The sequence below is a fragment of the Dama dama genome, chromosome 14, assembly GCF_033118175.1.
Source record: "Dama dama isolate Ldn47 chromosome 14, ASM3311817v1, whole genome shotgun sequence".
NCBI lineage: Eukaryota > Metazoa > Chordata > Mammalia > Artiodactyla > Cervidae > Dama > Dama dama.
Window position 1 is genome coordinate 211,590 of NC_083694.1, and position 27,894 is coordinate 239,483.

General features: G+C 38.2%; 1 pseudogene; it reads right to left on the reverse strand.

Annotated features, from left to right (window-relative positions):
• The window catches only part of LOC133069523 (RAB11-binding protein RELCH-like), a 67,246-nt pseudogene extending 42,581 nt beyond the window's left edge, over positions 1 to 24,665 (reverse strand).
• Between the last annotated feature and the right edge of the window lie 3,229 nt (positions 24,666 to 27,894).

Here is a 27,894-nt window from a genome sequence, read left to right on the forward strand (position 1 = left end):
AAACACAGAACACATACTAACCTATTGGATTTATCAAAATGGACTGTGTTTTTACTTGATGGAGAAGATGGTAATCCTTCTCTTTCTCTCCTGGGGAAAGAATGTGGGAAATTCTCTTTAGGAACAGTGGAATCAACTTCATCTGATTTTGAAAGATGGACATCCTTGTTTTCTCCCTTGTCCAAACTATTTACAACTGAATTCTTTCCACTGTCTTCAGAGCCTTTGTGGGGAGACTGATCCAAAGAAGGCTGAACAAAGTCACAAACTACAGGGCTGGCAAAGTGTTCATTTTTGAGGAAGTCCATTTCACTGCAAAAGAAAGAGAAATTATTAGTGAGGAATTGTATTTCTTAAGACTTTGGCAATAGCATAAACCTCATACTGGGTTTAATGCTTAAAAAGTATAACATATTAATAAAAAGTGGTTTGGCAACTAATTAATCTTTTCTGTACCATGTATATTGATGCTTCATATAGAAATGTAGCCACAAACTCTTACAAAACATAAAAATGGTTTTATAAACTATGCGTTGGATTATCACTTAGCCTTCTTCATGTGCGAAATGTGGAAAACTCCATCTAACCACATCATGAGTATAAGAATTAAATGAAATAATGAATGGAAAATATGTATAACACTAGCACAAAGAAGTTACGTTATTACTACTGATACAACCTGAAGAAGGTAAAAAATATCTTACTCCTTGGTTCTAAGACATATATGATTTAATGATTATTACAGTGATTAACAACTTTTGGGGGGAAAAGAACACATTAAGTATATAAGCAATTGTAAGATTTTTTTCCCCCAGAAGTATTAGGATATGAAAAATTATAGCTTGCCACTGAAATGTTATCTTATATGTTTATATAATCTGTCAATTTCTTTAATAATTTTAAGGGGGGGGGAGGAGCCAAGATGGCGGAGGAGTAGGACGGGGAGACCACTTTCTCTCCTACAACTTCATCAAAAGAATAACTGAACGCAGAGCAGACTTCACAAAACAACTTCTGATCGCTAGCTGAGGTCATCGGGCGCCCAGAAGAGCAGCCCATTGTCTTCAAAAGGAGGTAGGACAAAATATAAAAGATAAAAAGTGAGACAAAAGAGCTAAGGACGGAGATCCGTCCCAGGAAGTCTTAGGCGGCATTGCTTGGGGTAGGGTCCGGGCCTGAGTGCCCTGAGGACAATCGGAGGGAGCTTCTGTGAGTTGCCAACTTGAACTGTGGGAGACCAAAAGAGAGAGAGTAAATTAACCAGCCCAAACACACTGCCGGCCGTTCGCAGAACAAAGAGACCGAGAAAATCCAGAGAAGAGCTCGCAGGCTGCGGACCGGTCCAGCCCCGCTGGAGGAAGGAGGCAGGGGGGAGGGGAAGGTCGTGGCGAGACACAGGGCGCAGGCACCTGCCGGCGCGGGTGGGGACTGGGTCTCGGGACGCGGAGGGCAGAAGGCGCAGGCACCCGACTGGCGCCAGCGGAAACTGAGACTGGGTCCGCGGAAGGGAGTGGGCGCGCCACACCTGTGGATAGCGCGCCCATCAAGCTCCTCGCTGCCTGGACCGCTCTGACGGGGAAGGCACAGAGAGCAGGCGCAGCTTTTCGTTCCGCGGTTTTGTGGAGCACCCGATGGCTGGAACCTCGCGCAGCGCGGGGCGCGCTCCATATAGAACAGCCAGGAGCCTGAGCAGCGCAGACGGAGAAAGCAGCGTCAGCCCCTCCCGGCAGCGCAAGCCCGTCCCCGCAGCGCCAGCCCCTCCCTGCAGCGCCAGCCCCTCCCTGCAGCACCAGCCCCTCCCTGCAGAGCGATGGAACTAGCTACCAGAATAAGAGAGTCCACCTCCACCCGCCTGTGTCAGGGCGGAAATGAGGCTCTGAAGAGACCGGCAAACAGAAGCCAAATAAACAAAGGGAACCGCTTCAGAAGGGACTGGTGCAACAGATTAAAATCCCTCTAGAAAACACCGACTACACCGGAAGGGGCCTGTAGATATCGAGAAGCGTAAGCTGGAACGAGGAGCTATCTGAAACTGAGCCGAAACCACACTGACCGCAACAGCTCCAGAGAAACTCCTAGATATAATTTTACTTTTTTCTCTTTTTTTTTTTACTTTTTTTATTTTTTATTTTTTATTTTTTCTCTTTTATTTTCCATTAAAATCCCCTATTACTCACCCATTACTCCTTAACTTTCATTTCCATAGATTTTTACGATTTTTTTAATTAGGGGGAAAAAATATTTTTTTTTCTTTTTTTTTTCCTTTTTTTTTTCTTTTTTCTTCTTTTTTTTCTTTCCTTTTTCTCTTGTATTTTCTATTTTTCTTTTTCTCTTATTTCTTTTAAAGTCCTCTAGTACTCCTCTACTACTCCTTAATTTTCATTTTCAATACACTATAACCTTACAAAAAAAAAAAAGAAGAGAAGCCCTATTTTTAAACCGAAGATTACTCTCTCCCAATCTTGACTCTCTGTTTTCTACCTCAGAACACCTCTATTTCCTCCTTTCCCCTTCTCTTCCCAATCCAATTCTGTGAATCTTTGTAGGTGACTGGGCTACGGAGAACACTCTGGGAACAGACAGCTGCGTAGATCTGTCTCTCTCCTCTTGAGTCCCCCTTTTTCTCCTCCTGCTCATCTCTATCTCCCTCCTCCCTCTCCTCTTCTTCGTGTAACTCTGTGAACCTCTCTGTGTGTCCCTAACGGGGGAGAATCTTTTAGCCATTAACCTAGAAGTTTTCTTATCAGGGCTGTATAGTTGGAGAAGCCCTGAGACTACAGGAAGAATAAAACTGAAATCCAGAGGCAGGAGACTTAAGCCCAAAACCTGAGAACACCAGAAAACTCCTGACTATATGCAACTTTAAGTAATAAGTGACTGTCCAAAAGCCTTCATACCTACACTGAAACCAACCACCACCCAAGAGCCAATAAGTTTTAGAGCAAGACATACCAAGCAAATTCTCCAGCAACACAGGAACATAGCCCTGAACATCAACATACAGGCTGCCCAAGGTCACACCTAACACATAGACCCATCTCAAAACTCATTACTGGGCACTCCATTGCTCTCCAAAGAGAAGAAATCAAGTTCCACGCACCAGAACACTGACGCAAGCTTCCCTAATCAGGAAACCTTGACAAGCCAATCATCTAACCCCACCCACTGGGTTAAACCTCCACAATAAAAAGGAACCACACACCTCCAGAATACAGAAAGCCCACTCCAGATACAGCAATCTAAACAAAATGAAAAGGCAAAGAAATACCCAACAGGTAAAGGAACATGAAAAATGCCCACCAAGTCAAACAAAAGAGGAGGAGATAGGGAATCTACCTGAAAAAGAATTTAGAATAATGATAATAAAAATGATCCAAAATCTTGAAAACAAAATGGAGTTACAGATAAATAGCCTGGAAACAAAGATTGAAAAGATGCAAGAAATGTTTAATAAAGACCTAGAAGAAATAAAAAAGAGTCAATTAAAAATGAATAATGCAATGAATGAGATCAAAAACACTTTGGAGGGAACCAAGAGTAGAATAACGGAGGCAGAAGATAGGATAAGTGAGGTAGAAGATAAAATAGTGGAAATAAATGAAGCAGAGAGGAAAAAAGAAAAAAGGATCAAAAGAAATGAGGACAACCTCAGGGACCTCTGGGACACTGTGAAACGCCCCAACATTCGAATCATAGGAGTTCCAGAAGAAGAAGACAAAAAGAAAGGCCATGAGAAAATACTCGAGGAGATAATAGCTGAAAACTTCCCTAAAATGGGGAAGGAAATAGCCACCCAAGTCCAAGAAACCCTGAGAGTCCCAAACAGGATAAACCCAAGGCGAAACACCCCAAGACACATATTAATCAAATTAACAAAGATCAAACACAAAGAACAAATATTAAAAGCAGCAAGGGAGAAACAACAAATAACACACAAAGGGATTCCCATAAGGATAACAGCTGATCTATCAATAGAAACCCTCCAGGCCAGAAGGGAATGGCAGGACGTACTGAAAGTAATGAAAGAGAATAACCTACAACCTAGATTACTGTATCCAGCAAGGATCTCATTCAGATATGAAGGAGAATTCAAAAGCTTTACAGATAAGCAAAAGCTGAGAGAATTCAGCACCACCAAACCAGCTCTTCAACAAATGCTAAAGGATCTTCTCTAGACAGGAAATGCAGAAAGGTTGTATAAACGTGAACCCAAAACAACAAAGTAAATGGCAACGGGACCACACCTATCAATAATTACCCTAAATGTAAATGGGTTGAATGCCCCAACCAAAAGACAAAGATTGGCTGAATGGATACAAAAACAAGACCCCTATATATGCTGTCTACAAGAGACCCACCTCAAAGCAAGAGACACATACAGACTAAAAGTGAAGGGCTGGAAAAAAATATTTCATGCAAACGGAGACCAAAAGAAAGCAGGAGTCGCAATACTTCTATCAGATAAAATAGACTTTCAAATAAAGGATGTGAAAAGAGACAAAGAAGGACACTGCATAATGATCAAAGGATCAATCAAGGAAGAAGATATAACAATTATAAATATATATGCACCCAACATAGGAGCACCGCAATATGTGCGGCAAACACTAATGAATATGAAAGAGGAAATTAATAGTAACACAATAATAGTGGGAGACTTTAATACCCCACTCACAACTATGGATAGATAAACTAAACAGAAAATTAACAAGGAAACACAAACCTTAAATGACACAATGGACCAGCTAGACCTAATTGATATCTATAGGACACTTCACCCCAAAACAATCAACTTCACCTTTTTCTCAAGTGCACACGGAACCTTCTCCAGAATAGATCACATCCTGGGCCATAAATCTGGTCTTGGAAAATTCAAAAAAATTGAAATCATTCCAGTCATCTTTTCTGACCACAATGCAGTAAGATTAGATCTCAATTACAGGAAAAAATTGTTAAAACTTCAAACATATGGAGGCTAAATAACACGCTTCTGAATAACCAACAAATCATAGAAGAAATCAAAAAAGAAATCAAAATATGTATAGAAATGAATGAAAATGCAAACACAACAACCCAAAACCTATGGGACACTGTAAAAGCAGTGCTAAGGGGAAGGTTCATAGCATTACAGGCTTACATCAAGAAACAAGAAAAAAACCAATTAAATAACCTAACTCTACACCTAAAGCAATTAGAGAAGGAAGAAATGAAGAACCCCAGAGTTAGCAGAAGGAAAGAAATCTTAAAAATCAGGGCAGAAATAAACGCAAAAGAAACTAAAGAGACCATAGCAAAAATCAACAAAGCTAAAAGCTGTTTTTTTTAAAAAATAAACAAAATTGACAAACCATTAGCAAGACTCATTAAGAAACAAAGGGAGAAGAACCAAATCAACAAAATTAGAAATGAAAATGGAGAGATCACAACAGACAACACTGAAATACAAAGGATCATAAGAGACTACTACCAGCAGCTCTATGCCAATAAAATGGACAACTTGGATGAAATGGACAAATTCTTAGAAAAGTATAACTTTCCAAAACTGAACCAGGAAGAAATAGAAGATCTTAACAGACCCATCACAAGCAAGGAAATCGAAACTGTAATCAAAAATCTTCCAGCAAACAAAAGCCCAGGACCAGATGGCTTCACAGCTGAATTCTACCAAAAATTTAGAGAAGAGCTAACACCTATCTTACTCAAACTCTTCCAGAAATCTGCAGATGAAGGTAAGCTTCCAAACTCGTTCTATGAGGCCACCATCACCCTAATTCCAAAACCAGAGAAAGATGCCACAAAAAAAGAAAAATACAGGCCAATATCATTGATGAACATAGATGCAAAAATCCTTAACAAAATTCTAGCAAACAGAATCCAACAACATATTAAAAAAATCATACACCATGACCAAGTGGGCTTTATCCCAGGAATGCAAGGATTCTTTAATATCCACAAATCAATCAATGTAATACACCACATTAACAAATTGAAAGATAAAAACCATATGATTATCTCAATAGATGCAGAGAAAGCCTTTGACAAAATTCAACACTCATTTATGATTAAAACTCTCCAAAAAAGCAGGAATAGAAGGAACATACCTCAACATAATAAAAGCTATATATGACAAACCCACAGCAAGTATCACCCTCAATGGTGAAAAATTGAAAGCATTTCCCCTGAAATCAGGAACAAGACAAGGGTGCCCACTCTCACCACTACTATTCAACATAGTGTTGGAAGTTCTGGCCACAGCAATCAGAGCAGAAAAAGAAGTAAAAGGAATCCAGATAGGAAAGGAAGAAGTGAAACTCTCACTGTTTGCAGATGACATGATCCTCTACATAGAAAACCCTAAAGACTCTACCAGAAAATTACTAGAGCTAATCAATGAATATAGTAAAGTTGCAGGATATAAAATTAACACACAGAAATCCCTTGCATTCCTATATACTAACAATGAAAAAACAGAAAGAGAAATTAAGGAAACAATACCATTCACCATTGCAACAAAAAGAATAAAATACTTAGGAGTATATCTACCTAAAGAAACAAAAGACCTATACATAGAAAACTATAAAACACTGATGAAAGAAATCAAAGAGGACACAAACAGATGGAGAAACATACCGTGTTCATGGATTGGAAGAATCAATATTGTCAAAATGGCTATTCTACCCCAAGCAGTCTATAGATTCAATGCAATCCCTATCAAGCTACCAACGGTATTTTTCACAGAACTAGACCAAAGAATTTCACAATTTGTATGGAAATACAAAAAACCTCGAATAGCCAAAGTAATCTTGAGAAAGAAGAATGGAACTGGAGGAATCAACCTGCCTGACTTCAGACTATACTACAAAGCCACAGTCATCAAGACAATATGGTACTGGCACAAAGACAGAAATACAGATCAATGGAACAGAATAGAAAGCCCAGAGATAAATCCACGAACTTATCGACACCTTATCTTTGACAAAGGAGGCAAGGATATACAATGGAAAAAAGACAACCTCTTTAACAAGTGGTGCTGGGAAAACTGGTCAACCACTTGTAAAAGAATGAAACTAGAACACTTTCTAACACCATACACAAAAATAAACTCAAAATGGATTAAAGATCTAAATGTAAGACCAGAAACTATAAAACTCCTAGAGGAGAACATAGGCAAAACACTCTCCGACATAAACCACAGCAAGATCCTCTATGACCCACCTCCCAGAATATTGGAAATAAAAGCAAAAATAAACAAATGGGACCTAATGAAACTTAAAAGCTTTTGCACAACAAAGGAAACTATAAGTAAGGTGAAAAGACAACCCTCAGATTGGGAGAAAATAACAGCAAATGAAGAAACAGACAAAGGATTAATCTCAAAAATATACAAGCAACACTTGAAGCTCAGTTCCAGAAAAATAAATGACCCAATCAAAAAATGGGCCAAAGAACTAAACAGACATTTCTCCAAAGAAGACATACAGATGGCTAACAAACACATGAAAAGATGCTCAACATCACTCATTATCAGAGAAATGCAAATCAAAACCACAATGAGGTACCATTACACGCCAGTCAGGATGGCTGCTATCCAAAAGTCTACAAGCAATAAATGCTGGAGAGGGTGTGGAGAAAAGGGAACCCTCTTACACTGTTGGTGGGAATGCAACCTAGTACAGCCGCTATGGAGAACAGTGTGGAGATTTCTTAAAAAACTGGAAATAGAACTGCCATATGACCCAGCAATCCCACTTCTGGGCATACACACTGAGGAAACCAGATCTGAAAGAGACACGTGCACCCCAATGTTCATCGCAGCACTGTTTATAATAGCCAGGACATGGAAGCAACCTAGATGCCCATCAGCAGATGAATGGATAAGGAAGCTGTGGTACATATACACCATGGAATATTACTCAGCCGTTAAAAAGAATTCATTTGAACCAGTCCTAATGAGATGGATGAAGCTGGAGCCCCTTATACAGAGTGAAGTAAGCCAGAAAGATAAAGAACATTACAGCATACTAACACATATATATGGAATTTAGAAAGATGGTAACAATAACCCTATATGCAAAACAGAAAAAGAGACACAGAAATACAGAACAGACTTCTGAACTCTGTGGGAGAATGTGAGGGTGGGATATTTCAAAAGAACAGCATGTATACTATCTATGGTGAAACAGATCACCAGCCCAGGTGGGATGCATGAGACAAGTGCTCCGGCCTGGTGCACTGGGAAGACCCAGAGGAATCGGGTGGAGAGGGAGGTGGGAGGGGGGATCGGGATTGGGAATACATATAAATCCATGGCTGATTCATATCAATGTATGACAAAACCCACTGAAATGTTGTGAAGTGATTGGCCTCCAACTAATAAAAAATAAATAAATAAATAAAATAAAAATAAAAAATAATTTTAAGAGGTTTTATAGAAATGATGATTAAGTACTAACCTTTCAAGTCTTCTGATTTGTTCCATCCAAGACCATTTCTCTGTTTAATAAACTAATTTTATCTTCTAATTTCTGCACTAGCAAGGAGTTCTAAAATCAAAATGGGAGAAAAACAGAAACTCAAGATCTCATAGACTGCTTTGACATGGCTTAAACACTTTTTGTGGACTTGATTATTAACAGCTCTAACCTCTACAGTCTAAGGAGTTTCAAGGGTTGAAGGAAGGTTGCCTAAAATTGGCGTCAGAGCCTCTAATTCGCCTTCTTCTACATCACTTGCCATGTCCACAAGGTCTTTCCAGTTACTTGATGATTTCCAAAATCTTGGTACGACTGTAGTGAGTCTGGAGGTTTTGGAATGTTTAATCCTACATCATCCCATAGTTCAAAATCCTAAAAGATAAAAATCAGTAGCATTAAAAAAATCTATGCGGCAATTTTATCTTGCATTTTTGAGATGTATCTTTTCCTTATTGCTAATATCTTGAAAACTGAACATAAATGTGTGATAATGTCAAAGTGTATGTGCCCGGTGAATAAACATCCTGGGAGTCAGGAAGTGTCTAGGATTAGAGTGTGAGATGCACCCCCACCTCATACTTGCAAAAATAAGGGAAACAGGGTCCTCAGTGGAGAGACAAGTTTTTGTTACAGCAAAAAGGATATTCTGGACTTTCCTAGTGGCACAGTGGATGAGAGCCTGCCTGCCAATGCAGGGGACCTGGGTTGCGTCCCTGGTCCTGGAAGATTCCACCTGCCTTGGAACTACTGAGTGCAAGCTCTAGAACTTGAGGGCTACAACGACTGAGCCTGCAACCTGCGACTACTGAGACTCATGCACCTAAAGCCTGAGCTCTGCTACAAGAGAAACCAAGGAATGAGAAGCCCATGTACCCCAGAGTGAAGAGTAACCCCAGCTCGCCACAATTAGAGAAAGCCCACGTGCAACAAAGACCCATCACAACCAAAGAATTAAAAAATAATAAATTTCTAAAATTAAAAAAAAAGTATATTCAGAGAGAAGTTGAAAATAAAGAATGTTTATTTACGATAAGAAAATTTCACATAGCACCACAGAAAGGAAAGATAGGAAGTAAAGGAAAGAATGGGCAAGAGGGAACCAAAAAACAGTAAGACAAGGATTATATGCAGATAAAAACATAAGAAAACTATCAATAAGTGTGTATTGAGTGTTACTATTCATGCAGATACAGAGATGAACAAGAGATTCATTTAGCCTCAAGAAGATTATAGGCTAGTCAAGGGAGATAAGAGATAATCTTAGGTAACAATAGAGCCATGAAGATAAAATCAGGTCACTAATATAAATGATCAAAAAATAAAATCAGGTAAAGTCTTACATTTTAGGCAGAGGCTAAACATGAAAGGAGTGAGGGCTCTAGGATAGAACTGCTTTAAGGTCAGTTGAAATGACCATTAAACATCACTTAGTGGTTAAAGAATAAGTAATGATGAGCACTTGCACTGCTGTTTATAAAACAGTTTTATTGGGGTATATAATTAATAAATAACAAACCGCACAGTTTAAATCCAACTCTTTGTGACCCCCTGGACTGTAGTCTACCAGGCTCCTCCTTCCATGGGATTCTCCAGGCAAGAACACTGGAGTCCCTTGCCATTTCCTTCTCCAGGGGATCTTCCCAACCCAGGGATTGAACCTGGGTCTCCCACCTTGTAGGCAGATGCTTTTACAGTCTGAGCCACCAGGGAAGTCTTAAATCCACAAGCTAATCTAAAATGTACAATCTGCGAAGTTTTGACATCTGAGTACACACCTGAAGAGATCAGTGCAATCAAAGATGAATTTGGGGGCTTCCCTGGTGGCTCAGTGGTAAAGAATCCGCCTACCAGTGCAGGAGACACAGGTTCGATCCCTGATCTGGGAAGATCCCACATGTCCTGGAGCAACTAAACCTGTGTGCCACAGCTACTGAGCCTGTTTGATCTAAGGCCTGGGAGTTGCAACATTGAGCCCATGTTCTGCAACTACTGAAGCCCACACCCCTAGAGACCCTGTTTTGCAACTACAGAGTAGCCCCCACTCGCTGCAAGGAGCGAAGAGCCAACACAGCAATGAAGACCCAGCACAGCCAAAAATAAACAAATAAAGCAGAGGGGGGAAAAAAAATTAAACACCAAAGCTATGAAAAAAAAAAAAGGTGAACTGTTCACTCCCCAAAGTTTTACTGGCTGCTTGTAATACTTCCCCCTTTTTCCTCACAGATGCCCTGTTCCTCGGCAAATACTGTTCTGTTTTCTGTCACTGTTACAAGTTTACATTTCTTAGAATTTTATACAAGTGGAAGCATACAGCAAGTACTCTATTTACCTGGTTTCTCTCACCCAGATTATTGATTTTCAGACTAATCTACGTTGTTGTATCTCTCAGAGGTTCACTTTTCTTTATTGCTGAGTTAGCATTTCACTGTAACGATACATCAGAATTTTTTATTCAACTGCCTGCTTTTGGATACTTCGGTTGTCTCTCTAATGTCGGCTATTATAAATAAAGTTGGTGTGAACACTGTGTAGGAGTCTTGGTATGAACATCTCCCTTCACTTCTCTTGGACTGTAATATCTATGAATGGAATGAGCAAGTCATATAGGTGGTGAAGGTTTTATTTTTTTTTAAATAGACTGCCAAAAAATGTTCCAAAGTGACTGCACCATTTTGGACTCCCAAGAGCAATGATGATATTTCTACTTACTCCACATCTTTGCCAAGACTTGGTACAGTCTCAGTTAAACCTTCTAGTAAGTGTGCTATGGTATTTCATTGTGACTTAATATTATCTCCCTAATGACTAAAGATGTAGAACATCTTTTTTCATGTGCTTATTTGATATACATATATGTTCTTTTTTGAAGCATCTGTATAAATGTTTTGTCATTGATTCATGTCAGTGTATGGCAAAAACCACTACAATGTTGTAAAGTAATTAGCCTTCAACTAATATATTTTTATTAGTTGGAAAAAAATTTTTAAAAAGAAAAAAGAAAAAAAAATTGGGTCTTCTTTTAAAAATTGTTCACTTTAGAGAGTTCTTTAAATATTCTGGATAGAAATTCTTTATCAGATATGTTACTTGAAATATTTTACCTAATCTACAGCTCATCTTTTCACTTGTTTAGAGTCGCTTTCAAAGAGAAGTTATTGACTTTGATGAGAATACATATTTGATGAAGAATACCATACTTTTGGTGTCATACATGAGAAATCTTGGCCTACCTTCACGGTTGCAATGAATTTTTCCATGTTTTCTTCTAGGAGCCTTATGGCTTTAGAATTTACATTTAAATCCAGGATCTGTTTGAATTACTTTTTGTATATGGTATGAGGTATGGTTTGAAGTTTGATTTTGGAGGTATATAGATATCAAAATGTTACAGTACCAATTGTAAAAAAGACTACTTTCTGAATGGAATTTACTTTGTGCTTTGTTAGACATCAAAAGATCATCTATGTGTAAGTTAATCTCTTGACTCTCCACTAAGTTCCAATGACCTTTCTACATTTAGGTCAATAAGATACTGCCTGAACTATAATATCTTAAAGTCAGCTAGTTGAAGTCCCCTAATTTTGTGCTTCTTTATTCAAGTTGTTTTGGCTATACTATGTTATTTCCATTTCCATAGAAATTTTAGAATAAGCTAACCTCTACAAAAAAAGCTGGTGAGACTCTGATTAGGATTGTGTTAAAAGTACAAATCAATTTTACAGAAATTGACATTTTTTGACAATACTGAATCTCATCTATGAGCACAATATATCTCTTCCTTATTTCTTCTTTATTTTCTTTCAGCATGTATAATAGTTTTCAGTGTATAATCCTTCATCATACTTATCCCTAAGTATTTCCTATATTTTTTTATTCTTTTGTAAATGGTACCTTTAAAAGTCGAATGTCTATTTGTTGCTAGCATACAGAAATACAATTCATTTTTGTTTACTGATCTTGTATCCTACAACTTGTCTGTCATCACTTATTATAGTGTCTTTTTTAATGCAGTCTATAGGGTTTTCTATATATATAATCACGTTACCAGTGAAAGTTTTCTTTCTTCTTTTCCAAAATATAGGCCTTTTATTTATTTTTCTTGCCTTGTACTGGCTAGATTCCTCAGTACGATGTTCAACAGAAGTAGTGAGAGCAGATATTCCTGTTTTATTCCTTATCTTCCATCATTAAGCATGATGTTAGTGATAGTTTTTCTGTAAATGTCTTTTATGAATTTGAGGAAATTCCTCACAATTCCTAATTTCTTTAAAGCTTTCATGGGAAAGACACATTTGAGTGTGCCAAATGTTTTCTTTTGAGATGATCATATGATTTCTTTTCTCTTTTGAAAAGTTTCTTAAAATGGTGAATTACAATGGTTGATTTTTGGACTCATCAATCTTATGTTCCTGGGATAAACCATTTGGTCATTGTGTATTAGCATTTTTACACATTGTTGGATTTGATATAGTAAAATGTTATATAGATTTTCTACATCCATGCTCATGAGGAAAATGAGCCTGTAATTTTCTTTGTTAGCCAGATCTGTATCTGGTTTTGATATCAGAATTGTGCTGGTCTCCTAGAATGAGTTTTCAACAATTCCCTTCTCTGCAATTTCTAGAAGAGTTTGTGGAGAAGTAGTATTACTTCTTCTTTAAATACCTGGTAGGTAGCTACAGTGATATAACCTTGTTCATTTACTTTACTTCTTCCTTAAAAGTCTAGTAGATTTCTACAGTGGTATAAATTTGCTCATTCCAGATTCTGATAATTTGCTTCTTTTCTCTTTTTCTTAATAAGTGAGGCTAGAGGTTTACCAATTTCATTACCACAAATACCCAGTTTTTTGTGTTATTAATTTTTCTCTGTTGTTCTCTGTTGCCTATGTCACTGATACATTCTCATTTTTAATACTTCCTTCCTTTCAATTTCTTTGGACTTCAGTTAGTTTTCTTTTTCTACTTTCTTAAAATAGAAACCAATCTTCATCAATTTGAAATCTTCTTTCTTTTCTATTCAGTACTTTGGTGTTATGGGATTTTACTGTATGTATATCTTTTAAAACAAAGAAGCTAGATAAAAGAGGAAATAAGTACATTATAAATTAGAAAGGAAACAAATTATTCTTAAAAAAAAAAGGAAACTGTAACTGATCATCATTTTCATCTAACATTATTGATGTCAGCTTGTAGTTATTCTTCAAAAAAAAAATTCACTGACTAAGAAGTTTAGAGCTCTCTTTTCAAGAGGTCTGACTGGCGCCTAGAGACAGATAAAAGATGGACACAGCACTGTAAGTCTTCCTCTTTCAATACTTGCGCTACCATTTCATATGGAAGATACTTTTAGATCTGACATGCACCCACCTGAATTTCAGGACTTGATTTGTAATTTTTTCGTTCCTGTAAAGGAACTTCATGTTCTGGTGGAAGAAAAGACAAATAATATTTTACTCTTTTACATTTGAAAATATCTCAGCTACTTCTACATTGTCAAAGTAGAAAAAGTCTCAAAAAAGTTGTATGGACACCACCTGCAGCCTTTGTCAGGTTGGCTCGGAGGGCCTGAATGGTCTCCTTGGCTTTCCATAGTTCAAGCTCCAGGACTGGACAGGGATTTGGGCTATCTACATTTGAGTCTTAGCTCTGCCACTTAAGTCTTAAGACTCTCTGAATGCCTAGGTTTCTTGGGGAGTGGAAGATGAGGATAATTCTATAAGCTAATGAGTTAACATACATTTACAAAATGTTCAGAAAGGAGCGAGTGCTATATAAAAACTAGCGCTCAACAGCACTCATCTTTATTCATGATGACTACGACAGGCAGATATATGGCAGGTTTTAACAACCCTGTTCCAGTAAAGGGAAAAAAAGAATCAACAGGGTTGGTGAAGAGAGGAAGCCATGGTATGGATGTTCCCTGACCCCACAGGGCCCTCACAGGCTCCACCCGTCCCATGTGGCATCTTTCCTATGCCAGGTGTGCCCGCCATTCCAGTGGGTTAAAATATGTAGCTGAGGATGGCTTCCCATCTGTCTCAGAGTCAACATCCCGTGAAAACTACAGTTCCTATAAAGACGTTCAGGAACTACTTCAATAACTGACAGTCACAGCCTGAAGCACCAGAAAGGTACCAGTCACTGGACATCTGAGGAGCCAGGGCTTCTACACTGGTAAATTCAGGGTGGACCCCCAGAAGAATCAACTGGCCTCATCTGATGTGGGCAAATACAGAGGGTACAAATTGGTCTTCTGAAGTCCCTACAGATCCTATGGTGATGCCAAAAAGGCAAAACTGGAGGGAGGGTGGAGAGGGGAAGGAGACTGGAATGTGGAACCAAGCAACTGAAAAGGATGCTGGTCTTCTTTTTGGAATGGGCAAAGTCCAGGAAGCCCTGAGTGGGCCGAGCATTGACAACCTCTATTTTCAGGATCACAGGAAAGTAAAATGAAGTTTCTAAGGGATGTCATGGTGGCCAGGGAGAATCCAAGGAATGAAGACAAAGTTTTGATCACCAATCAGCATGGAAGAATTTAAACCAATTTTTAACCATCAGCAGAGTTGCATTGGTATATACCACATAAATATTACTTAGCCCTGGTCTGGGGGATAAAAGGGATGAGGAAAGCAAGGTCCAAATAACTTCGCACTGAACCATGGCTGACTTACACCTGCTTTACACCAGTTTTATAATTATATGGCTGTAAACTGTTAGCTGTAAGCAGAACTCAGTAGTTGTAGGCACACATAACCAAAAACTCAGAGCGTCACCAGGAAGAGCAGCTGGGGGTTGCTGAACATTCAGAAATGTTCCCTGAAGCCAATAAATTAGTAATATAACTTTGTATGATAACTGTCTAATTCTAGTCACATACTGAACTGTAAAAGAAAGAGAATTTTTCAAGTCATTTAATTATTTCTGTAATGTCAAAAACATCCAAATCTGTCTTTAGAATCTTACCTGCCACTCTCTCATCTGTTTCCCTGTTACCATCATCTGAATATCTTGCAAAGTCTAAAGAATCAAGGATACTGATGCTCCCGGCTTGATCTGTAATAAATCAAAAACAGAAAAAAAAAAAAAAAAAAACCAAAGAAAAAGAAAAATTAAACAGCTTTTTATTTAAATGTCAAGATAAGGGACTGGAAATCAATTACCTATGATTTTTTTTTTCCAGTTAATAAACTATGATTCTAAGGTATAGGAATTCTATTAAAACTATAAGGTAAAAATGCTCATACTAATTAAACTACTTTGAAGCAACTCGAGTTTCCCTGCCCAGATCTCTAACTCCTGAACAAGACACACACAGGGTATAATCTCTAACTCCTGAACAAGACACACACAGGGTATAATGCAACCAGCCCAGCTAAGGACAACAGAACTGCAAACAATTTGGATTTTATTCCAAGTCCAATGGGAAAACAACAGAAACACATGCATTTTTAGAAACTGGCTGCTGTAAGGAAGGTGGTTTGCAGAGAGACCAGCTCAGAGACTATTATGTAAATCAACTATACTCCATTAAAAAATAAAAATTTAAAAAGAGAGGCCACTAGAGTCATGGAAGGGCTTCCCAGGTGGCATTAGTGGTTAAAAACAAAACAAAACAAAACACACACACACACAAAAAAAAAACCTGACTGCCAATGCAAGAGACATTAAGAGACTTGGGTTTGACCCCTGGGTCAGGAATATCCCCTGAGGAGGGCATGGCAATCCACTCCAATATTCTTGCCTGGAGAATCCCAAGGACAGAGGAACCTGTGGGCTACAGTCCATAGGGTTGCAAAGAGTCGGACACAAATGAACTGACTTAGCACAGCACACAGCACAGAGGCGTGTAGGTGAGAGATGATCAGATCTGGCCTAGAATTGAGGTACTAGAAACGTGAGAAGTAGTCAGATTTGGGTTACTTTTTGGTGTAAAACTAACATGTCCTGGGACTGAAATGAATGTGGGTTTAAGTAAAAGAGAGAAAATAAGGTGATTCCTGAAGACTCCATTAATTGAATTTGTAATATGAGATGCAAAAGATGAATGCAGGGGCTTTAGGAGGTCTGTGTTTTAAGCGCATGGGGGTGGTATGGAGTGTTCTTAGCTTTAGGCAGATTTTTAAGTGTCTCTAAAGAGAAAAACACACTGTAAAAATTCTCACCTGAAGGAAGAAATCAAAGCTGACATTTATTAAGGGAGATGTATCTAGCTAATGCAAAGAAGGGACAATAGGTCAACTCTTTATTAAATCATGCTACTTACAGAGTACTTACTGTTTATATATCGCTCTAAGGAATAGATTATCTGTTTAGAAAGCACTATCTGGGCAAATAAATGCAGATTACAGAAACATAGATTTGAAATCCACATATGGCTACCCCACTTCCTTTTAAAACAATTAGTATATGCCAATAATTGAAATGGTTGACGTTTCAAATAGAGTTATGCTATTATCAATGTACCTCTTATCTTTAAATTCCTATTAAGGTGAACAAAGTGAAATTCTATATATAGTACTCTTCTGAGAACACAGTGTTTGTATTCAGAGAAGCATTTAATTTCTCTGCACTTCAATTATATCTGATAAATAACAACTTACTATTAACTTATGCTGTAAGATAGTATAAACAAATAACAGGAAATCAAGTACACTGTTCATTAGAGCATAATTTATTTAAGCATAAACCAAGAAATATCAAATAACAATATTTACTATAGAAATCTCAAAAGTTCATATTAAAATGGGTTGAAATTAGGAATATTACTCAGCAATAAAAAAAAACTACTGATATATGCCACATGACTGAATTTCAACACTTCATGATGAATGAAAGAATCTTTATACAGAATACACACTGTGTAATTTCATTTACATGAAGTTTTAGAATAGACAGTAGTAATGTATGGAAGAAAAAATCATTATAGTGGCTCTTGGAGTCGGGGGTTGAAAGGAGTGGGGGCTGACTGACTGGGAGGAGGTATGAGGGAGCTTTCTAGGGTGACACTGATTGACAGGAGATTGGGTCATCACAAGTGTATCCATTTGTTAAAATACATCCAATAGGACACTTAAGACATATATTTTACTGTCTTTAAATTTGCCTCAAAAGAAAAAAAGGTGAATTCTAAACATTGAGCCCAAGTCAGTGATATGCATGCTGAAATATTTAGAGGGAAGTATACCGGTACTGAAAAGCTTCTCTGGTAGCTCAGTTGGTAAAGAATCTGCCTGCAGTGCAAGAAACCTGGGTTTGATCCCCAGGTTGGGAAGATCCACTGAAGAAGGAAATGGCAATCCACTTCAGTATTTTTGCCTGGAGAATCCTATGGATAGAGGAGCCTGGCAGGTGACAGCCCATGTGGTTGCAAGAGTTGGATACGACTCAGCAACTAAGGGCTTCCCAGGCGGCGCTAGTGGTAAAAAAAAAAAAACAAAAAACCTGCCTACCAATGCAGGAGATATAAGAGATGCAGGTTCGAATCCTGGGTTGGGAATATCCCCTGGAGGAGGAAATGGCAACCCACTCCAGTATTCTTGCCTGGAGAATCCCATGGACAGAGGAGCCTGACCCTACAGTCCATAGGGTCACACAGAGTCGGACACGACTGAAGAGACTTAGCACAAACAAACAGCAACTAAACCACCACCAACACCGATATCTGCAACTTCATTTCAAATGCATAAAAAAATAAGATGAACTTTCAGATGGGGAGAGGATCAGAGGGTTGTATAAATTGGAGATAATGCAATCATAGTAAAAATTTAATTGCATAATCGAGGTGGTAGATAAAGCAATCACAGTGAAAATTTAAAAACATAGGTGGTAGATATCAGCTGTAAAAATTCTTTCCCACCTTTCTTAAGTTTTGAAATTTTCCAAAAAATGTTGGAAAAAAAAACTGGATGTACAAAGAGGACCAAACAAAAAAACACATTGAAGTTAAATCCAGGATCCACTGACTCCTAGAATTTAATAACTGAAGTTGTAATACTGGGAAATAGCTATGATTTCTTAGTGTCTTACATGACAAAATAAATAATTTTGCTTCACTTCTACTGTTTGAAATGGAACCAAAGTTAGAGAACGGGTCACAAAAAGAAAGGAAATATATTTCAAAATACAACGGATAAACTTCATAAGGCTTTTTACTTATACATCTTTTAAACAAGTAAAAATACAAAATGCTTGACTGGAATAGACCACTGACCTATGAATACATCTGCCTGGTAAATAACTAATATATACTATAAAATGGTGTTCTCAGATCACTGTATGTATACTACCTAAAATTTCCTGTTTTTTTTTTTTTTAAATAATGACCTTTCTTCAATGATTTGTACCTTACTGCAAATAAGAGCTCCTTCCTCCAATTATATAAATACACATACTATAAATAATTGTAAAAATAGAGGTACATGGAAAAGTAGATAAACCATTCCAATCTTACTAAGATTGGAAACATGATCATAGATTATTAATTTCCCCCTCCAGAATTTCTAGATATTCTTTTCTGAACTCTTTTCCCCATGTGTAAGTACACATATACATTTCTGCAAAAACAGAATGGATACTTATATCTTTGTAACATGCTTTTTAAAACTGAAGATCATGTAGTGAGATTTTACCACACTGATAGGACGATGGATACATATTGCTTAGACTGCTTTCTAAATTAAGTAAGCACAGCAATCTGAGTTCCATCCACAGTATACAATAGCAGCTGTCAATGCTTGGTATTATTATTTTTAATCTCACCAATTTAACATATACTATAAAACTGTCTTATTTAATTATGCATCTCTTCGATTCCTGGTGAACTTGAACGTTCTTTTAAAGATATAATGGCCATCTACCTTTTTTGGGTGTATGTGTGCAAAATTTCTATTCACTTTTCTTTGACCATGTAACAAACATCCAGATTTTCCTGGTAAGTTATTTTGCCGTTACTGCCGTAATCAGAAACTCCTCTTGAGTACTAGGCCCTCTGCTCACACTCACGAGCATGTTTTAGCTCCTCACTAGCTAGTCTCATGTCTCCAACCTGTGTATTAAAACATGTACACCCAGTAGGATAAATCTTTATCAACCAATATTCTGGTGGTGGTGTAGCAGACCTGACTGTTTGATTCCTGAGTTTCATGAATAGAGAAGTATGATGCTGGTTGTTGATTTCAGATATATATTTTTCTACATGTTAAGTATCTAATGTTAGTTTTCTAAGTATTACTTTCTCTTTCTGATATTTTCAATCAGACATACAGGCCTACTAAGTTAGAGCCTATTTGATCATCATACATTATTCCATCATTATCCTATTTCTCCAGAAGTTTGTAACAGGAAAGAGTCTTTGGGGAAAGCAAATGCAGTTTAATTTCTGTCTTGGTATTATTATGACCACTGAAAAATATATTCTAACTTTTTTATTTTAGTTCCAAGTCAACAATTTTATATTCTGCAAGGAAAAAAAAAGCTTTAAAATCTTTTAAACTATAATAACAATAATGTCATAAAAGTAAAAGCAATCTCCTGATGTATTAAAATAAAGCCTGATAATAAAACTTCTAGGTTAATGGTGAAAAGATTCTCCACCGTGAGGGACACCCAGAGAGGTTCACAGAGTCACATGAAGAAGAGGAGAGGGAGGAGGGAGATAGAGATGAGCAGGAGGAGAAAAAGGGGGACTCAAGAGGAGAGAGACAGATCTACGCAGTTGTCTGTTCCCACAGTATTCTCCGTAGCGCAGACACCCACAGAGATTCACAGAATTGGTGGGAAGAGAAGGGGAAAGGAGGAAATAGAGGTGATCTGAGGGAAAAAACGGAGAGTCAAAAGGGGGAGAGAGTAATCAACACACTCCTGAGTAAAAATGGGTACTGAATATTGGATTCTTAAATGTCCAAAATTGATATCAAATACTGAAAAACAAAGATTAAAAGTCTAGAGTAGAGGTTAGACTCTTAAAAATACAACATTAAAAACAAAAACACAAAAAAATTTTAGAAATATATATGAAGTTTGGTTTAAAAATAGGGCCTCTTCTTTTTTTTTTGCAAGGTTATAGTGAAATGAAAATGAAAATTAAGGAGTAATAGAGGAGTAATAGAGGACTTTAAAAGAAAATAAGAGAAAAAAATGTTTTTCTAATTAAAAAATAGTAAAAGTATATTAAAATGAAAGTTAAGGAGTAATGGAGGAGTAATAGGGAATTTTAAAAGAAAATAAAAGAGAAAAAATAAAAGAAAAAGAAAGAAAAGAAAAAAATTTTTTTTATTAAAAAAAAAGTAAAAATATATCTAGGAAGTTCTCTGGAGCTGTTGCGGTCAGTGTGGGTTCGGTTCAGTTTCAGATAGCTCCTCATTCCAGCTTACACTTCTCGATATCCATAGGCCCCTTCCGGTGTAGTCGGTGTTAACCTACAGGGATTTTAATCTGCTGCACTGGTCACTTCTGAAGCGGTTCCTTTTGTTTATTTGGCTTCTGTTTGCCAGTCTCTTCAGTGTCTAATTTCCGCCCTGACACAGGTGAGCAGAGGTGGTCTCTTATTTAGGTTCGCTTGTTCAGTTGTGCTGCGGGGAGGGAGGGGCGATGCAGACAAATGTCACTGGCGTGTGTGGGGAGCACTCGCAGTGTTCTGGCCACACTGGGTTTGCCCCTGCTCATGGGTGTGTGCTTTCCCCATCTACACTGCTCAGGCTCCCGGCTGCTCTATATGGAGCAGGCCCTGCATTGCGTGCTGTTCCACTTTTCGGGTATTCCACAAAAACGCGGACTCGGTTGGGCCTGCATTTTGTGCCTTCCCCGACCCGAGCAGCTCAGGCCGCCAGGAGCTTGACGGGTGCACTCTCCCCGGGTGCGGTGCACCTTCTCCCCTCCGCGGTCCCAGCATCAGCTTCCACGTGCGCCAGAAGGGTGCGTGCACCTTGTGTCTGTTCTTGGGAGCTGACCTCTAGCCGCGACCCTCCCGGCAGATGTCGACCATCCAGAATCTCAGGAAGTCTTTGGTTAGAAACTAGAGGCCTATTTGCAGTTTGGCAGGGGGTGCCGCCTCTGGGGCCGAGTTTACCCCTTTCCCCTCCCCTCTGCCTCCTGCCTCCGGCAGGGGATGGACAGGTCTGCCGCCGGATAGCTCTTCTCTGGAATTGCTCAGTCCCTTTGTTCTGCGAATGGCAGTCAGTGTGTTCGGGCTGGTTAATTTTCTCTCTCTCTCTTGCTATCCCACAGTTTAAGTTGCTGTCTCACGTTAGTTCCCTCCAATTGCCCTCAGAGCATTCGGGCCCGGTCCTTACCCTAAGCAATGCCACCTGCTCCTCTCCATTCTGCCCCCACTTGCTGGTGGCAGATGTGGGCGTCTGGGGTACTTCTCTGCTGGGAGTTGCTTTTAGGCATGTAATCTGTGGGTTTTATTTATTTTTCCTCCCAGCTAGGTTTCCCTCCGAGATTTGCAAACTTCCCCCAGACCCACCAGTGAGAGGGTTTCCTGGTGTTTGAAAACTTCCTCTATTACAACTCCCTTCCTGGGACAGGTCTCCATCCCTAGCTCTTTTGTCTCTCTTTTTATCTTGTATATTTTGTCCTACCTCCTTTTGAAGATGATGGGCTGCTTTTCTGGGCGCCTGATGTCTTCGACTAGCGGTCAGAAGTGGTTTTGTGAAGTCTGCTCAGTGTTCAAATGTTCTTTCAATGCATTTGTAAAGTGGTCTCCCCGTCCTATTCCTCTGACATCTTAGCTCCTCCTCCCCTGGAGAGGGTGTGGAGAAAAGGGAACCCTCTTACACTGTTGGTGGGAATGCAAACTGTACAGCCGCTATGGAAAACAGTGTGGAGATTTCTTAAAAAACTGGAAATAGAACTGCCATATGACCCAACAATCCCACTCCTGGGCATACACACTGAGGAAACCAGATCTGAAAGAGACACGTGCACCCCAATGTTCATCGCAGCACTGTTTATAATAGCAAGGACATGGAAGCAACCTAGATGCCCATCAGCAGACGAATGGATAAGGAAACTGTGGTACATATACACCATGGAATATTACTCAGCCATTAAAAAGAATTCATTTGAATCAGTTCTAATGAGAGGGATGAAACTGGAGCCCATTATACAGAGTGAAGTAAACCAGAAAGATAAACACCAATACAGTATACTAACACATATATATGGAATTTAGAAAGACAGTAACGATAACCCTATATGCAAAACAGAAAAAGAGACACAGATGTACAGAACAGACTTTTGGACTCTGTGGGAGAAGGCGAGGGTGGGATGTTTCAAGAGAACAGCATCAAAACATGTATATTATCAAGGGTGAAACAGATCACCAGCCCAGGTTGGATGCATGAGACAAGTGCTCAGGGCTGGTGCACTGGGAAGATCCAGAGGGATCAGGTGGAGAGGAAGGTGAGAGGGGGGATCAGGATGGGGAATACATGTAAATCCATGGCTGATTCATGTCAGTGTATGGCAAAAACCACTACAATATTATAAAGTAATTAGCCTCCGACTAATAAAAATAAATGGAAAAAAAATAAAATAATGCCACGTCAGAAAATATTTATGGAAGAAAGTAATTTCAACTTTGATGGAGCTAACCTGTAACAGTTTGTATATAAAATATACTTTGGAATTTAAGACCAATAGGTAAGATTTTTTTCAATTTTTCCAGTAGTCATGTATGGATGTGAGAGTAGGACTATAAAGAAAGCTGAGTGCCGAAGAATTGATGCTTTTGAACTGTGGTGTTGGAGAAGACTCTTGAGAGTCCCTTGGACTGCAAGGAGATCCAGCCAGTCCATCCTAAAGGAAATCAGTCCTGAATGTTCATTGGAAGGACTGATGCTAAAGCTGAAACTCCAATACTTTGGCCACCTGATGCGATGAAACTCATTGGAAAAGACCCTGATGCTGCAAAAGATTGAAGGCAAAAGGAGAAGGGAACGACAGAGGATGAGATGGTTGGATGGCATCAGCGACTTGATGGACATGAGTTTGAGCAAGCTCTGGGAGTTGGTGATGGACAGGGAAGCCTGGCGTGCTGCAATCCATGAGGTTGCAAAGAGTTGGACATGACTGAGTGACTGAACTGAACTGAGGTAAGATTATAGCTTCTAGATAAATAAGCTTCTTTGGATTCAGCTAGAATTCTTTTCCAGGGCAAGCACATACCTTTCCAAATACTCTGATATAAAAGAGGAACAATTTGGAAAAACTAGCCTCTTAAGAAAGAAGCTATTACCACTTTCTACTATAGAGAAAGCATTTCTTCAAATTCCAAGATTGTGTAACTTCTTAGTAATTCACTTTGTAACTCAGAAACTGAATGATCAGGGACTCTTGTCTTAGCTGGCAAACCAGTAAAACCTGTATGTAAGTTTTAGTAGGCCTGAAAACTAAAACCATTAGACACAGTGTAACTATAAGGCATGCAGACTGATTTCATAAATCACGGTATGAGAGTAGTCTTATTTATATACATTTAATCTTTTAGTACTGATGACAGAATGTACTTTCAGAATAGCTAAAAAAATTAGTTTCAGACTCTTGAAAAGCTATCTGTTATAGAAATTACCTATCAATAGCACTGTAAAAGAAAAATGTATCAGAAAAATTGATCAGCTCCTGACTGGTAAAGAGCACTGATTAATTCAGTGAACATTCAATGAACAACTACCATGTACCAGGTTAAAAACAGGAAAATACAATAAAGAATTAAAGAATAATTTTTAAAGGCTATAGATATAACTGATTCTGAAGAACAGACTTAAAATTTCCAAATACTTCTCTCTATACTGTTTACATTTTTTACAATTAATACCTTTTGTTATATGGGCATTTTATAATTGAAAAGTCATTAAAGTACCCAATTACAATGAATGGATTTGAAGAAAATTAATGTCAAGCAATTATCTTTAAATTTCAATTTGCTTAGTAAAGATGATTTACTGAACTGCACCTGTGTCATGGGTTAGGGTTAAAGCAAAGAAAGAAGTATATAGTTTATAAATTCAGTAAATAGATAACAAATTTACCTTAAAAATAATTATATCTAAATTTGAGGTCATGCATAAACACTTTAGTATATTATCCACCTAAATTAAAAAATGGATCTTAGAAATCTGTCAATGGCAAAACTTACATTTAGATTTCCTGATCTTCAGTTCTTCTCTAACATGGGGACTCATTTCACTGGCCCTTTTGTTCAAAATATTTGAGAGTTAGAGGGAATCTTAGAGACAGCCCAACCCCTCATCTTGACTAATAAGAAAACAGAGCTGTGGATTAATTCAGTGCATATTTACTAATCCATGGTGTGGAGGAGAAAGGTAAAAATTCAGTAAAACTTGGCTCTAGCCTTAAGTAAGCTTATAAACCACTGGAATTTAGTCACGTATACAGATAATGATGATACAATTAGACTACGCTAAAGGTTAAGCAAATTAACCTTTGTGAGAAGCTCGGGGTATAATTGAAGTCTCCCAGTTTCCAGTTCACTGTCTTTTCTTTGTCACAAGATTCCACTGAGTTAAACATCAAATTAAAAGACTTACACTTAGGAACAGGCGAACACCAAAACTTTACTGACAAATCATTCACTGAAGTTAAAATTTCTAGAAAGCCAATGACTAGACCATATGAACAGCTTGTCAGGTAAAGAGGAGGGTTATTATTAACAGCGTTACCTATTATTATATTTAACACTTTCTGACCACTTATTCTGTGCCAGATATTTTTCACAGATAAACAGAAGCTGTTACCTTCTGTATTTTACAGTAAAGGATAAAGAGACTATCCCAGACTCACGGAACTGGGAAGGAGCAGAGTAGAAATATGAACTCAAGCCCTCGGACGCCAAAGCCTGAGCTCTAAACCATTAGTTTCCTTGAGCAACGTGTAAAAGCATGCAGGTTCAGATCTCCTAGATACCAGCTAAGTTGGGCTTAATACCGTGAATGACCTCAGCAAGGTCAACCTGGACTCAACTTTCCTCAGGCTACAGAGGGAAAAGCTAATTTCACAAGGAATATTCCAAACTTACATATTTAAAGGATCCCAATACCTAAAGATCATCTCTTTAACAAACCATCAACATTTATTCAAAGGCTTATTTGTCAGGCACAATATTAGGCACTGGTGACAAAAAGATAAATAAAATATGGTCTCTTTTTCTATATCCATGCAAAATAAATATTTATGAACTGCCTACTTTAGGCACCTGTGCCAGGTGTGAAAGAAGACAAAGATATATGAGACAGGAAACCCAATAAACACCTTAAAAAAAATGTAGTCAGCTAAAACATCATGGTACAAAAGTAAGAGCAACACTATCACAGTCACAAGTTTCATAAAAGTAATTTCCATAAGAGAGAGACAAAAAAAGAAAACAAAAAACAAAGAAACCACAAATTCCAAGGATTTAGAGACTACTTTGAGGAAGGAACATAAACTGGACCTTCCCTTAAAGATAAACAGAATCTGGAAAGAAGAAAAGAATATGAAGAGAAGGAAAAAGAATATGGACAAGAGCACGGAGACAAGAGTATATAAACCAAGTTCAAGAAACACGAAGTACACAATGTGAGTGCAAGAAAGGTCTGCTTATGACAATGTGGACGGAAAACACAGGAAGAAACAAAGTTACTGGGAGAACTTTATGGGGCATATTTATAATAAAATATTTCAAAGTCATTTTTATCACATACTGTGCAAAAGTGGGAAAAATTAAACTCCTAAACAGATTTGTAAATTCTTTTTTCTGCAATATATAACTCTGCTCATAAAAAAAAAAGAGTTCCAAAAAACTGTCTTGGATGAGAGTGATTTTAAACGGTTTTAGCTAGAGTGACATGACCAAACTGCTTTTAAAATCAATTAAGGAGGGAGGAACCGATTAAAGGCACAGGAACCAGCGATAAGCCTAAAACTGAGGGTCCAGATGTGAGCTGAAGGCCTGAACTAAGGCCGCACACAAGCACAGAGCGGACGGACGGTTAGAAAGAACACAGAAAATAGGATGACGCCACCTTGAGCAATATTAGCCACCTAATCAGGACCGGCTGGTTTCAAAAACAAATGAACATCATTTCTGACTGCTGAGGAAATCTGGAAGAAGGTTACACCCATGATGGCAACCATGGTCCCCTCTGAGAGGCTCAGTCATCTTCCATGACTAGACCAGAAACTGAGATGTAACCATGCAGCAAAGCTTCGGGATTGAAAAAAAAGAGGACACACTAATCCAACCTTCGTGGATTTCCATGGCTGAATTTCATTCAGCAGATTATTCTCCTTTGTCTTGGTGTGGTGCTATAGTTTATCATTTTATTTGTTAAATGTTCAATATTATTCTACCTGACCTGCCCTCTGCATTAAAATGACTGGCTACTCTGAGTCAGTAAGATATACTCTGAATGGTTTACTAAGATACTTTGCCTGATCACATATTAAAATGATTCGAGAACATTTGCTTAACTGTGCTTTAAAATTGACAAAACAGCAGTTGTGGTGCAGTGGAAAGAATGAAAACTTGGAAGCTGATGATCTGGTTTGGAATCCCAGTCTTGCCACTTAGGAACTTAAGACATGATACGTAGTAAAATCCAAAGGGCATACAAATAAAAGGTCAGCCCATCTTCAACCAGCTATCACCCTATGGGTCACCAATCATTGCTTAGACTCTTCTGTATGTATCCTTTTAGAAATATGCTAGGCATAGACCAGTTTCTCCCTTTATGTATGTCAATGGAAACAATTCACAAATATTGCCTGCATCCTAACTTGTTCAATTTATAATATACCTTATATCATTCCACATCAACACATATAGACCATTCTGTTTTAATTAACCAATCCCCCACTGTTGGACATTCAGGTCGTTTTCAATCTTTGATACCTTTACTCAAATGTAGAAGATATAAAAAAATCTAGGTTCAATAATTTTGATGCAAACAAGCTGGTCTATAATAAAATATGGAATGGAACTGGATACTAAGGAATATGCATTTTTTAAATGTGCTTGGTAACACCAAATTACCAAAAGTATATAAGTATACATTTTACTTTCCAACCTTGGTATCATATGTATTTTGATCAAAACTACACTCAGAAGACAACATTGTTTACAGAAAAAATAAAAACCTGTTAGGAAGAGTTCAGTGAGACTGTAGACTCAAAACCCACCTATCAATACAAGCTACCTATTTGTTACAGACATCTTATTAGAAGGTTTAGAAGGCAAAAATCAGTATTCTTACTACTGTAACTTCAGTTCAGTTCAGCTCAGTTCAGTCGCTCAGTCGTCTCCGACTCTTTGCGACCCCATGAATCGCAGCACATCAGGCCTCCCTGTCCGTCACCAACTCCCGGAGTTTACTCAAACTCATGTCCATCGAGTAGGTAACTTACCACAATGCAAATAT